Below are 10,071 nucleotides of genomic sequence, written 5' to 3'. Positions count from 1 at the left end.
GGCCTGTTTCAGGTGCAGGAAGGAGGGGCATCAATCAAAAGACTGCCCCAGCCAAAAAGTAGGTCAGGATCAAAATCCGACCGTCACTTGTGTAGATAGCGTACTCCCACCTCCACGTGGTCAAACCCGGGCAACGGACCCTCTAGTGGGGTCCGGCTAACGGAGGGGCTACGCCGTGCAGGGATTCGGCTCTGGTGTAAACCTGGGCCGTTTCTCAGCGCGGTGGTATGAAGATGAAGACGACGTGGGCCGCCCCAAAGAAATGCCTTACGGCAGTTCCGGGGCGGTCCACAATCAAGTCGAAAAGGAGGAAAAAAAAGAAAAAAGGTTAATGCCCACGAAACGGTTAGTAAGACCCTAACTGACTAATCTGACGTCTGACTAGTGAAGTGGGGCCAGCTCATAGCTGGTAATGACATGGACGTTCCTTGTGAACATGACGTTGCCAAGCGCTATGGCCCCCCTTCATTGCAACATGAATTAATCTAACTTAGAGCCTCGGATAGGGAGTAGATCCCAATCAGCGGCTACCCCCAATCATATTGCTAGGCCGGCCGGCGAGACTAGCTAGTCTGTCCCGCCCATCCGAATTTCTTGCCCGATTTGCGAACCTTTGTTCAAAGGAAAGATTGGTGTCAGTGTCCACATGTGCAGAGCGTATGCTGAAGTCTCCAATGAGAACATCGTCGTCTCATGATTCTATGATGTTAACGTGGGTTTGTAGATAATCGGCAGCTGCAGTAATATAACTATGAGTAGAGGGTATAGCTGTATTGTTAGTAAATGTAGCAAGAAGAATATTAGTAGACTAGGGTATGTCTGCCGTAAAAATATTGTAAAGGGGGGGAGACAGGTCACTTTATTAAAGGCAAGACTTTATTATAAAGTCTACAGGCACATGTAATAACTTTTTTAAGTTGCAAAGCAGACCGTCTTACAACTTATCAAAGGCTTGGGCTACGTTGAAGAATAGACCAGTGCAATAATTGCGGTTTTCAAATGCTAAGATTGTGTCGGTCAACCTATGAACTTTGTGTATCTCGTGGAACCCAAACTGAGTGTTGGGTAAGATGTAGTGCTCTTGTAATATTGGCCTAATTCTTTTGAGTAGGAGTTTTCCAAATAGTATGCTTAATCTGAGTAACAGCCTGATTGGTCTATATGCTGCCATATTTTTTTTTTAATTTTTTACACAACAAAAGTTTATTTTGAAACAAATATATTTTTTCAAATCTTAGATTTTATACAATTCCATTATACCAAGTCAATTTGAAGGTAATTATTTTATTTAACGAGCTATAAATATATTTTTTAACATTTTTTAAAAAATGATTTTACATTTATTCTTATTTTATACTTTCATATATTTTGTAATTTAAAATTGTCATGTTTAAAACTAGCAGCATCTATTTTCACGGTGGTTTTTGTTATTTTTAAAGATATGTATATTGTACATATTGATCGATATAGTTTTTTTCAGAAAACAGTTATATTCAATGGTTTTTATACATTGATGTTGGTAATTTTAAACTTGAAAAAATTTCTTAGACATTTCTATACATCATAAGACATATTTGAATCAATATTGATATCTAAAGAAATTCCATTCTTATAATTCTTTCATCACAATAAATTCTAAATAAGAAAGTTTTGTATTGTTTCTTCTGGATTCTTGTAAAAGATCAATTGAAGACTTAGGCGTATGTTATTGTTTAGAACAGGGGCACTAAATTTTATAGTGCGTACCCGAAACACAACTCTGAACTCACTTTTTTTGTAAACTAATAATAATGACTAGACTAATTACTTATACTGGTGGAACACTGAACAGATATAGAAAGTAATAATAATAATGATAATAATCAATAATTAACCCACAATATTATCTAACAAATACCCTTCTGATTTTTGACTAGAATAATATTCACAAGACCCTTCTGGTTAGCGATGGAATCAAAAATAGATAAAAAGAAAAAAATACACTTAATATTCAAATCTGTTTAATAATTCACACTCAATATAACTACACAAAATTACAGAAGGGAACACAAAAATCAATAATACATAAATTTAATAGTACTCACAATTTGCAGAGCTACTGGCCAGAGATGCTAATTAAAACTAAGCCACGGAAAATGATAACAACAATTGAACTTAAAAAACTACAATTTTAGTAACATAAATTTAAATATCACAATAGACTAGAACGGTTAATGCAATTAAAGTTCACAGAAATTTTTTTTTTTGGGCTAATTAGTAGCTTAACGATAAATGTTCCCCGCAATTAGTGCGAAAGAAAAATTGAAAACAATTTGAGTTTTTTAAAACTTAAAACCTGAATGTTTATATAATCAAAAAAATGTATATCTCAAAAAAAAAAAAAATAACTGTTTTAAAAAAAAATAAAAATCAGATTATTGCGCAATACAATGTTGTATGGTACTCTACTATACTATACTATACAATTCCAGCAAAAACCGATGTGTATTTAAATACAGACGGATTGTTGAAAAAAGAAGGTTAAAAAATACGTAAACACTATTAAACGGTTGTTTGAAGACGACGACGGTGGCGATGCAGACAGTCCCCATCGTTGTTTGAAACCAACAGCGAAAACAGCCACGAGAAACATCGGTTGTCGATATAGTTCTACAGTTGAGGATGAACAATAAGAAAATAGAATGCAATAGACTAGGACAATCTTGTAGAAAGTTTACGTTATTGAAGGAGTGGAGTAAGTTGATTAAATTGAGCTAATATCATTGATTTTGTGAATAAGAAAATTGCTAACGAACTTCATTGGGCATACACACGTGCTCAAATAAATATCAATGGACTCGATGATGTATAGTACGCTAACATCGAGGAAATGTATGCATATTCTGACAGATGAAATCGGTACACCTTAACGTAGATCGATTGATTTTCAAAATGCGTTCTGCTAAAAAATAAATTAACTAACGAAATTACCACCGCAGTTAGCAGAATATTAAATTAAGGTCGTTATCATGAGCTTTTGTAACCGGACAATAGTAAAGTGTTCTACAATAAACAATTTAAAAAATTGATGTCATAATACGTAATCAACAATGGTCGACTTCTTATTCTTCGATGACATCCTGTCTCAGTAACGTTTCAACCACATGCTGAAAAATGTAATGTGGCGCCAATTAGGGCACATGGCACATAAAAGTGGGTGAAACGGTCGCCATAACTGATTATTTAAAACAATAAATATTTTTTACATCAAAATGTTTCCAAGTGTTTTAGAATGTTTAACTAGATCTTGATTAACAATTTCATGGTTTTATTTAAAAATAAGTAAACTACTAGTATATATTTCTAGAATTTTATTTTACACTTAAAATTAAATTTTGATTACATGACATGTAAATTGTAATGTACATTAAAAAATATAACAACATTAGTGGATTATTTTAAACATATACTAAGAAACAGATGAAATAGTTTATTAATCGTAATGAGGGTACGAAAAAAAAGGAAAGTCATCAAAAGTTCTAAAATGATAATGAATAACCTTCATCATATCTTGTACGTATATCTCCTTTGGACTATAACCTTTTTTGATATTTTCAATAAACATGTTAATGCATATCCAATCAATTTTGAAAAAAAAATTACCATAATACTTTGACCTGAATCGTAATAATTCGAGCAGTACATCGCCTAACTCGTAAAGATAGTCAGCTAAAAAATAAAACAATATAAAAGAAAAAAATAGAATTTTGTAAATAATTTATTAAATAATTACAGTTAACTTTTTTCTTCCAAGCATCAATCTGTGTATTCTAANTCGTACCAAGAACTTATATACATTCTACGCGCCATTCCATCGTACTAACTATGCTAAAAATTCCCCCATTCCTAGGTTAATGTACCATGTAAACAAATTTAACGTCGATTTGCTTATTTGTAATAATTAGGGGTCCCGTTTTTGTACGTGAATATGAATGTACGTGTTCACATATATCGTGATCACGTGAATGAAACAAATTAAATCACGTATGGTTAATACACGTGAATCAATGAAAGCTTATTCACGTGAACNTGGACCTTATTTTTAAATTTCTGTATTTAATTGGGCGTTGAGCAAAATTTTTTTTTAACATTCTATCAGTGAGTTCTATTATCAGTTCTATCAATTATTTTTGCGTAAGAGAGAAAAGAATCTTGGGCAATGATTCTCATTTGTAAAAAATTATGAATATTTCTAAATAAATATATAATTACGTTATGAACTAAGTGTTCGTATTCTTTAATCATTTTAATAATCACTACCATGTATAATACCATCATTGTTCGAGTCAAGTTCACTGAACTTATTTGAGATATCTTCAACTATACTTGTATCCAGTCTTCCAAACTAATGAATGCAAAATAATTTATTAATAATTCAGGTAAATAAGATAATCTAATTAATATGTGAATTTACTATAGCGTTCGTGTCTAACTTGTTAACTTCAGCCACAAAATTTAGCATCTTGGAAGCTCTTACGTATGTACTATCTATAAATCAATTATTCCTTAAATGCAGGGTGATTAAAATTGCATGTTAAATAATTTTTCTCAAAAATTAATGAAGATATAGAAGTGTTTCAAATATAAATTTATTATTATAATTATTACTTTCAAAATTTTTACAGGTAATTTAAAAAAATATCTATGGGAGGTTTTATTGGGTTACTTTTGTATTTTATTTATGATTTTGTTTTTTGTTTTGAATCGCATAATTTGTAAAAACAAGTACTATCTAATAATACTTAGGGCACAACAAACGTAGTGTAATAATTTAAATACAGTAGCAGTTCTTGAGTCAATTTTTTGAGTAGTCTCCAAATATTATAGGATACTAGTTAATAGGATAAGTAAATTGACCCCATCTACATTTTGTTTGTTTTCCAGAATGTGAAAAACCAAAAAAATAAATAAAAATAATAAAAGAAACTGAATATAGTGTATAATATAATGCAGTATAGGGTAGTGGAATATTGAATATTAAATATATATTTTTTAAATTTATATAATTTTTTTATTAATTTATTAATGGTTTATTAAACAATAGATTGTTGGGCGTTCGAAAGCATAGGTTAAACTGTACTTATCTTACGTCCAATATAATGCAATAATATTTCAAGTAATCCAATGTTGATTCTGGTATTAAATACACTACGTATACGATTTATACTACACGTCATATAGTCAATTAATTGCTTATGAAAACGATTCAAATTTTATATAATATAACTTTATTACACAAAATATAACTGATTTTACTTGTAAAAGATTCTATACACTCTATATTTTATTAAAAATATAATTTATAATTTGTCCTTATTATTTTTTTTACGTTTGTTGAATAAGTATTTTCTTTTGAGAGAATATATTTTATTGAGAGATCGACACCAATATTTCTTAAATCTTCCTCTGGCCTGGCCAAAACAAGATTCAAAAATATTTATATGTATGTAAAAAAAATATCAAAGTGGTATTGTGGTAGCCCAATGTGTCCCGTCGCTAGTGACTTGAAAGGATGCGGCACAATAATCTCTAAGACAAAAATTAAACACTAAAAATATATTCACATATTTTCTTGCACTGACCGCCGGTACGAGTTCGTTAGAACATAGACATTAAGCTCAAAGACTAGCTACCCAATAAACATAGGCTTATAAAAATATTCTAACCTAATATACCCAATTCTAGAATAATATCTAATTACAACCTTCACTCTGTCCACCGGCGCCAAGTTCGTTAAAACAAAAGTCCAAGTTGATTAACAAAAACGAATAAGTCCCAGAGAGTGATATCTTGAGTAAAGCGTCGTATTTCTTGTGTATTTTAAAATTACCGGAAAAACTGGTTTAGATGGGGAACAATGGCTTATTATAGTCAGAAGCGGGTAACCTAGTGATCTCTAGTGTGATCTTGGAAGCTGATGCTTTCTATTTTAATTGGTTAATTATAATGAGGGTCCCGCGCGTAATTAATAATCTCTACAATAAGTAAATTTCATCTCATAATTAACTGGTTATTTTGTATTTTAAATAAGAGAACCCTGATTTGGTGATCTTGTATATTCATAATAAGTGACATACATCTACAAATGGTAACATCATAATATTTTTTAATATTATAAATAATAATATAATATTACTGGAATAAGTTTTAAAGAAAATAAAATAAAAAAAAACTTGTATGTAGAATGATAAAATGATTCTTTAAAAATTTATTAAGTAAATTATTTAGTTTTCCCAAATTTTTAGAACAAATTCGGCTAGAAATTTTTAATGGTAAATTACGTTATTGATAAGTAACTAGATGAGAAATATACGGACTCACTATACTTTTTACTCTAAATTGGAGGAAGAAAGTTAGCCACGTATCGGTAAAATACCCAGGAAACTGTTGTTCTAAGCAACAGTCGTAATTAAATGGAGTTCTTCTACGGACCCGAAAGGAAACATGGAATGCACATCTAACGAATGGTCAACACCTGAAATGACGGCTTTTAAATGTTAATTTCAGTTTTTTTTATGTCATGTCATGATACTCAAAAAAATAAATTTGAATTACAGTATAAATGAAAGTATTGTATTCCTAAGAGGTTGAGAGGTATACTAAACTCTTACAAATAATACTTACACAGAAACCATAGTTAATGATAATTAGATTAAGGATAATTACCCAAAGGTTTTTAAAGTATTTTCAATTAGTCAGATAAAACAAAGAAAAAAAAATTAAATATCACATAGGTGAAAATAGTTTAAAAAATATTTAAATATTATTGAATTTTTAGTATTTAAATTTGAACGTTTTATCTTTGTTCACATAAATTGGTAAATTTGAATAATTTGACTTAAAATAGTTTTTACCTTTTAATCAATTTAGCTTTATATATTAAAGAAAGCAAAGTATTATTATTAACGTTTATACTGAGGTCATTCTTTGAATGATGTCAATTCTTAATATAATAATTTGTTTGTGAATTACTATTTTGGTTTTTGTTAGTTACTTACAAATCTCCTTTTATTTGTTGTAGAAAATTTTTATGTTCATCCTTCTCCATGTCCTATGGGAGGGGGGGTTAAAATTATTTTTAAAATAGATATAAAAATATTTACCTGACTTATAAAATAGAATATGATAAAATTAAGCAAAAGACTATGGATAACTTTTGATGATCCAGTCAGTTTGTTATTAACAATTGTTATTATCAGATGTTATTAACAAATTAATGTATTGACTTATTGTGAGGGGCAAATATCTAGTTATGATTTTCATTACTAGATATTTCTCTATCTCACTCTACTTCCCAACAAGGTTTAAAAATATTAATAACTTTGAAATATTAGTCCAAATAATGTTATTGACCATTTGTTTTCATAATAACAATATTTGTATAGTATATCTAATTGAGTATAATTTTATATTTTTACTTTAAATACATATTCAAGAGAGCAAAATAAATATAGGCACATTTAAATAGACACATACATATTTACCTAAATTATAAAATAGAAAGTGATGTAAATAAGTAATAGATTATCGATAACTTTTTATGGACTAGTATTACAGAAGTTAAAGTTTGATTGGGTTGGATCCTGCTATTTTTATCACTAGATAAAAATGTTAATAAATTCAAAATACTGTCCAAAAGGTATTATCCTTACCAGCTGTTTTCTTAATTACATAATTTTATATTTTATGGGTTAGTTAAATATGTATATTGCCTTTAAAAAAAATAAAATTGATACTCCCATAACAAATAAAAGGAAAACATATAATATTTTATAACAGATAAATTGAAATGTATAATATGTATTTCAATAATTTTATATAGTTATATATTATACAACTAACAAAAGCGAAATATAAAATTCACAAAAAAATTATTATTTTAAGATAAATTGAGTGGCAAGTACTAAAAAAATCATTTTGTATAAATATTCATGTTAAAATTACGAAGCTAAAAATTATACGTTACAATTACCTTCAGAGTTATATTCATACTTTTTATCGATATTAAAATACTTAAAAACTTTTTCTATTGTTTCTTTGTCATTAAAATTTCGTGTTAATAATTGGAAAGTTTGTATTTGTAGTGAATCAAGTCCTTCGCTCTTTAAATATTTAGTTATTATATTTGTTAAAAAAATAAATAAATAGTTAAATTAATACTTACCATTGTGTCGGTAAAGAAACATAATGAACAAAAGATTAGTATAGTTTTTAAATACATTGCAAAGATATTTCCACTTAAGAAAACAACAATTTAAAAAAATATATTTAAATTTTAGCTTTATAATTTTACGTTCAATATTTTGCAATTTATACTAAAATAGTGCAAATATTAATATTTATTCTTATATAATAATTTCATAAAAAAAGAAACATGTTTTTATGTACTTGACATTATAACATTTAGACTTAATAAATCACATATTTAAATATATTTTTATATAATTACATCATCTAGTGATTAAATTTACCATTCAAAATGTAAAAATCAATTAAAAAAAAACCCAGCACAGGGGGGTCGCGGTACAGTGGTGACATGACATATTTGGATCAAGTATAATGATATCTGACAGTGATTAAAATCACTATCATAAAAAACGCTTCGATGCAAATCTTTAGATAGTGTTTAATTTTAAAAATTGGTGGATTACTCCAAAATCTTCATAAACTGCTAGTTCCTTATTAATATCCTGATTAAGATAAAGTATGTCGAATGAAAAAAGGAATATTAAAAAATAGTATTTCCCATAAAAAAATTATATTGATCAATACACTTATCAATAAGTTATAGCATTATAATGTTCAAAATGTAAAAAATAAAATTGAGAATTTTCACACAATAATAGCATTTGGTAGCCATTTTCACCGTGAAGACAAAATAAAGTCCGAAATCTTTTTTTTAATAATAAAGTAGATTACATTAGCTTTAATTTAATATATATAGAAAAGTGTCAGACTTTCCGGAACACTTTCAAAATTTAAGTTGAAAAAGTCAATTTTTTGTGAAAAAGTTGTCATTTTGAATCCCCCCCTGTAGGCAGGTAAAAAGTTAGATTTATAAAAAAAATATACCAAATGATAGGTAAAGACATCATGCATCTACAAAAAAAAGAATTATATTGATCCATACATCTTTCAAAAAGTTATAGCATTATAAAGTTAAAAATATAAAAAATAATTTTTTTACAAAAATCGTATTTTTTTTATTAAGTTTAATGTCTGTTTTCACCATGAAGATAAAATAAAGTCCGAAATTTTTTTTTACCATTATAAAGTATATTACATTAGCTTTAATTTAAGATATATATAAAAGTGTCAGACCTTCCGGAACACTTTCAAAAGTTAAGTTGAAAAAGTTCTACTTTCTATATGCATTTTTATGTTTTGAATCCCCCCTGTATTTAGGGAAATGGTCCGATTTAAAAAAACAGTATGTCGAATGAAAGATCTATATAAATACTACTTCTCATAAAAAAATTGTAATGATTCATACATTTTTCAAAAAGTTATAGCATAATAAAGTTAAAAATGGAAAATACAAAATCGAAAATTTTCACACAAAAATAGCATTCGGTAGCCATTTTCACCATGAAGATAAGATAAAGTCCGAAATTTTTTTTTTTCATGATAAAGCATATTACATTAGCTTTAATTTAAGATATATATAAAAGTGTCAGACCTTCCGGAACATTTTCAAAATTTAAGTTAAAAAAATTAATTTTTTGTGAAAAAGTTGTCATTTTAAATCCCCCCTTGTGGGCAGGTTAAGGGTTAAATTTATGAAAAAAATATACCAAATGAAAGGTAATGATATTATGCATCTATATAAAAAAGAATTATATTGATATGTTTATTTTTGAAAAAGTTATGGCACTTTTAAGTAAAAAAAATTGAAAAAATTTCGAAAATTAGCGATTTTTAAATTTGTAATTTTTTTGGAGGTTTCCCCATTTACCGGGGAACGAGGGAATTTTTTTCAATTTTTAAGGGTAATGTCTTCGACTAGATACGATTTGTGATCTTTTGACGTAT

At 28.1% G+C, this 10,071-nt stretch overlaps 1 long non-coding RNA gene across 1 annotated transcript; it reads right to left on the bottom strand.

Moving 5' to 3' along the window:
- Positions 1-3,335: 3,335 nt before the first annotated feature.
- Positions 3,336-8,344, bottom strand: LOC126903182 (uncharacterized). The gene is made up of 6 exons (XR_007703439.1): positions 8,204-8,344; positions 8,012-8,141; positions 4,454-4,527; positions 4,252-4,384; positions 3,773-3,809; positions 3,336-3,708 (listed from the first exon to the last, which is right to left on the bottom strand). It is a non-coding gene; the product is annotated as an uncharacterized LOC126903182 (long non-coding RNA).
- Positions 8,345-10,071: the final 1,727 nt, after the last annotated feature.

Source organism: Daktulosphaira vitifoliae, unplaced genomic scaffold (assembly GCF_025091365.1).
Source record: "Daktulosphaira vitifoliae isolate Bord-2020 unplaced genomic scaffold, ASM2509136v1 Scaffold_1, whole genome shotgun sequence".
Lineage (NCBI taxonomy): Eukaryota > Metazoa > Arthropoda > Insecta > Hemiptera > Phylloxeridae > Daktulosphaira > Daktulosphaira vitifoliae.
This window is presented reverse-complemented; position numbering and strand designations above follow the sequence as displayed.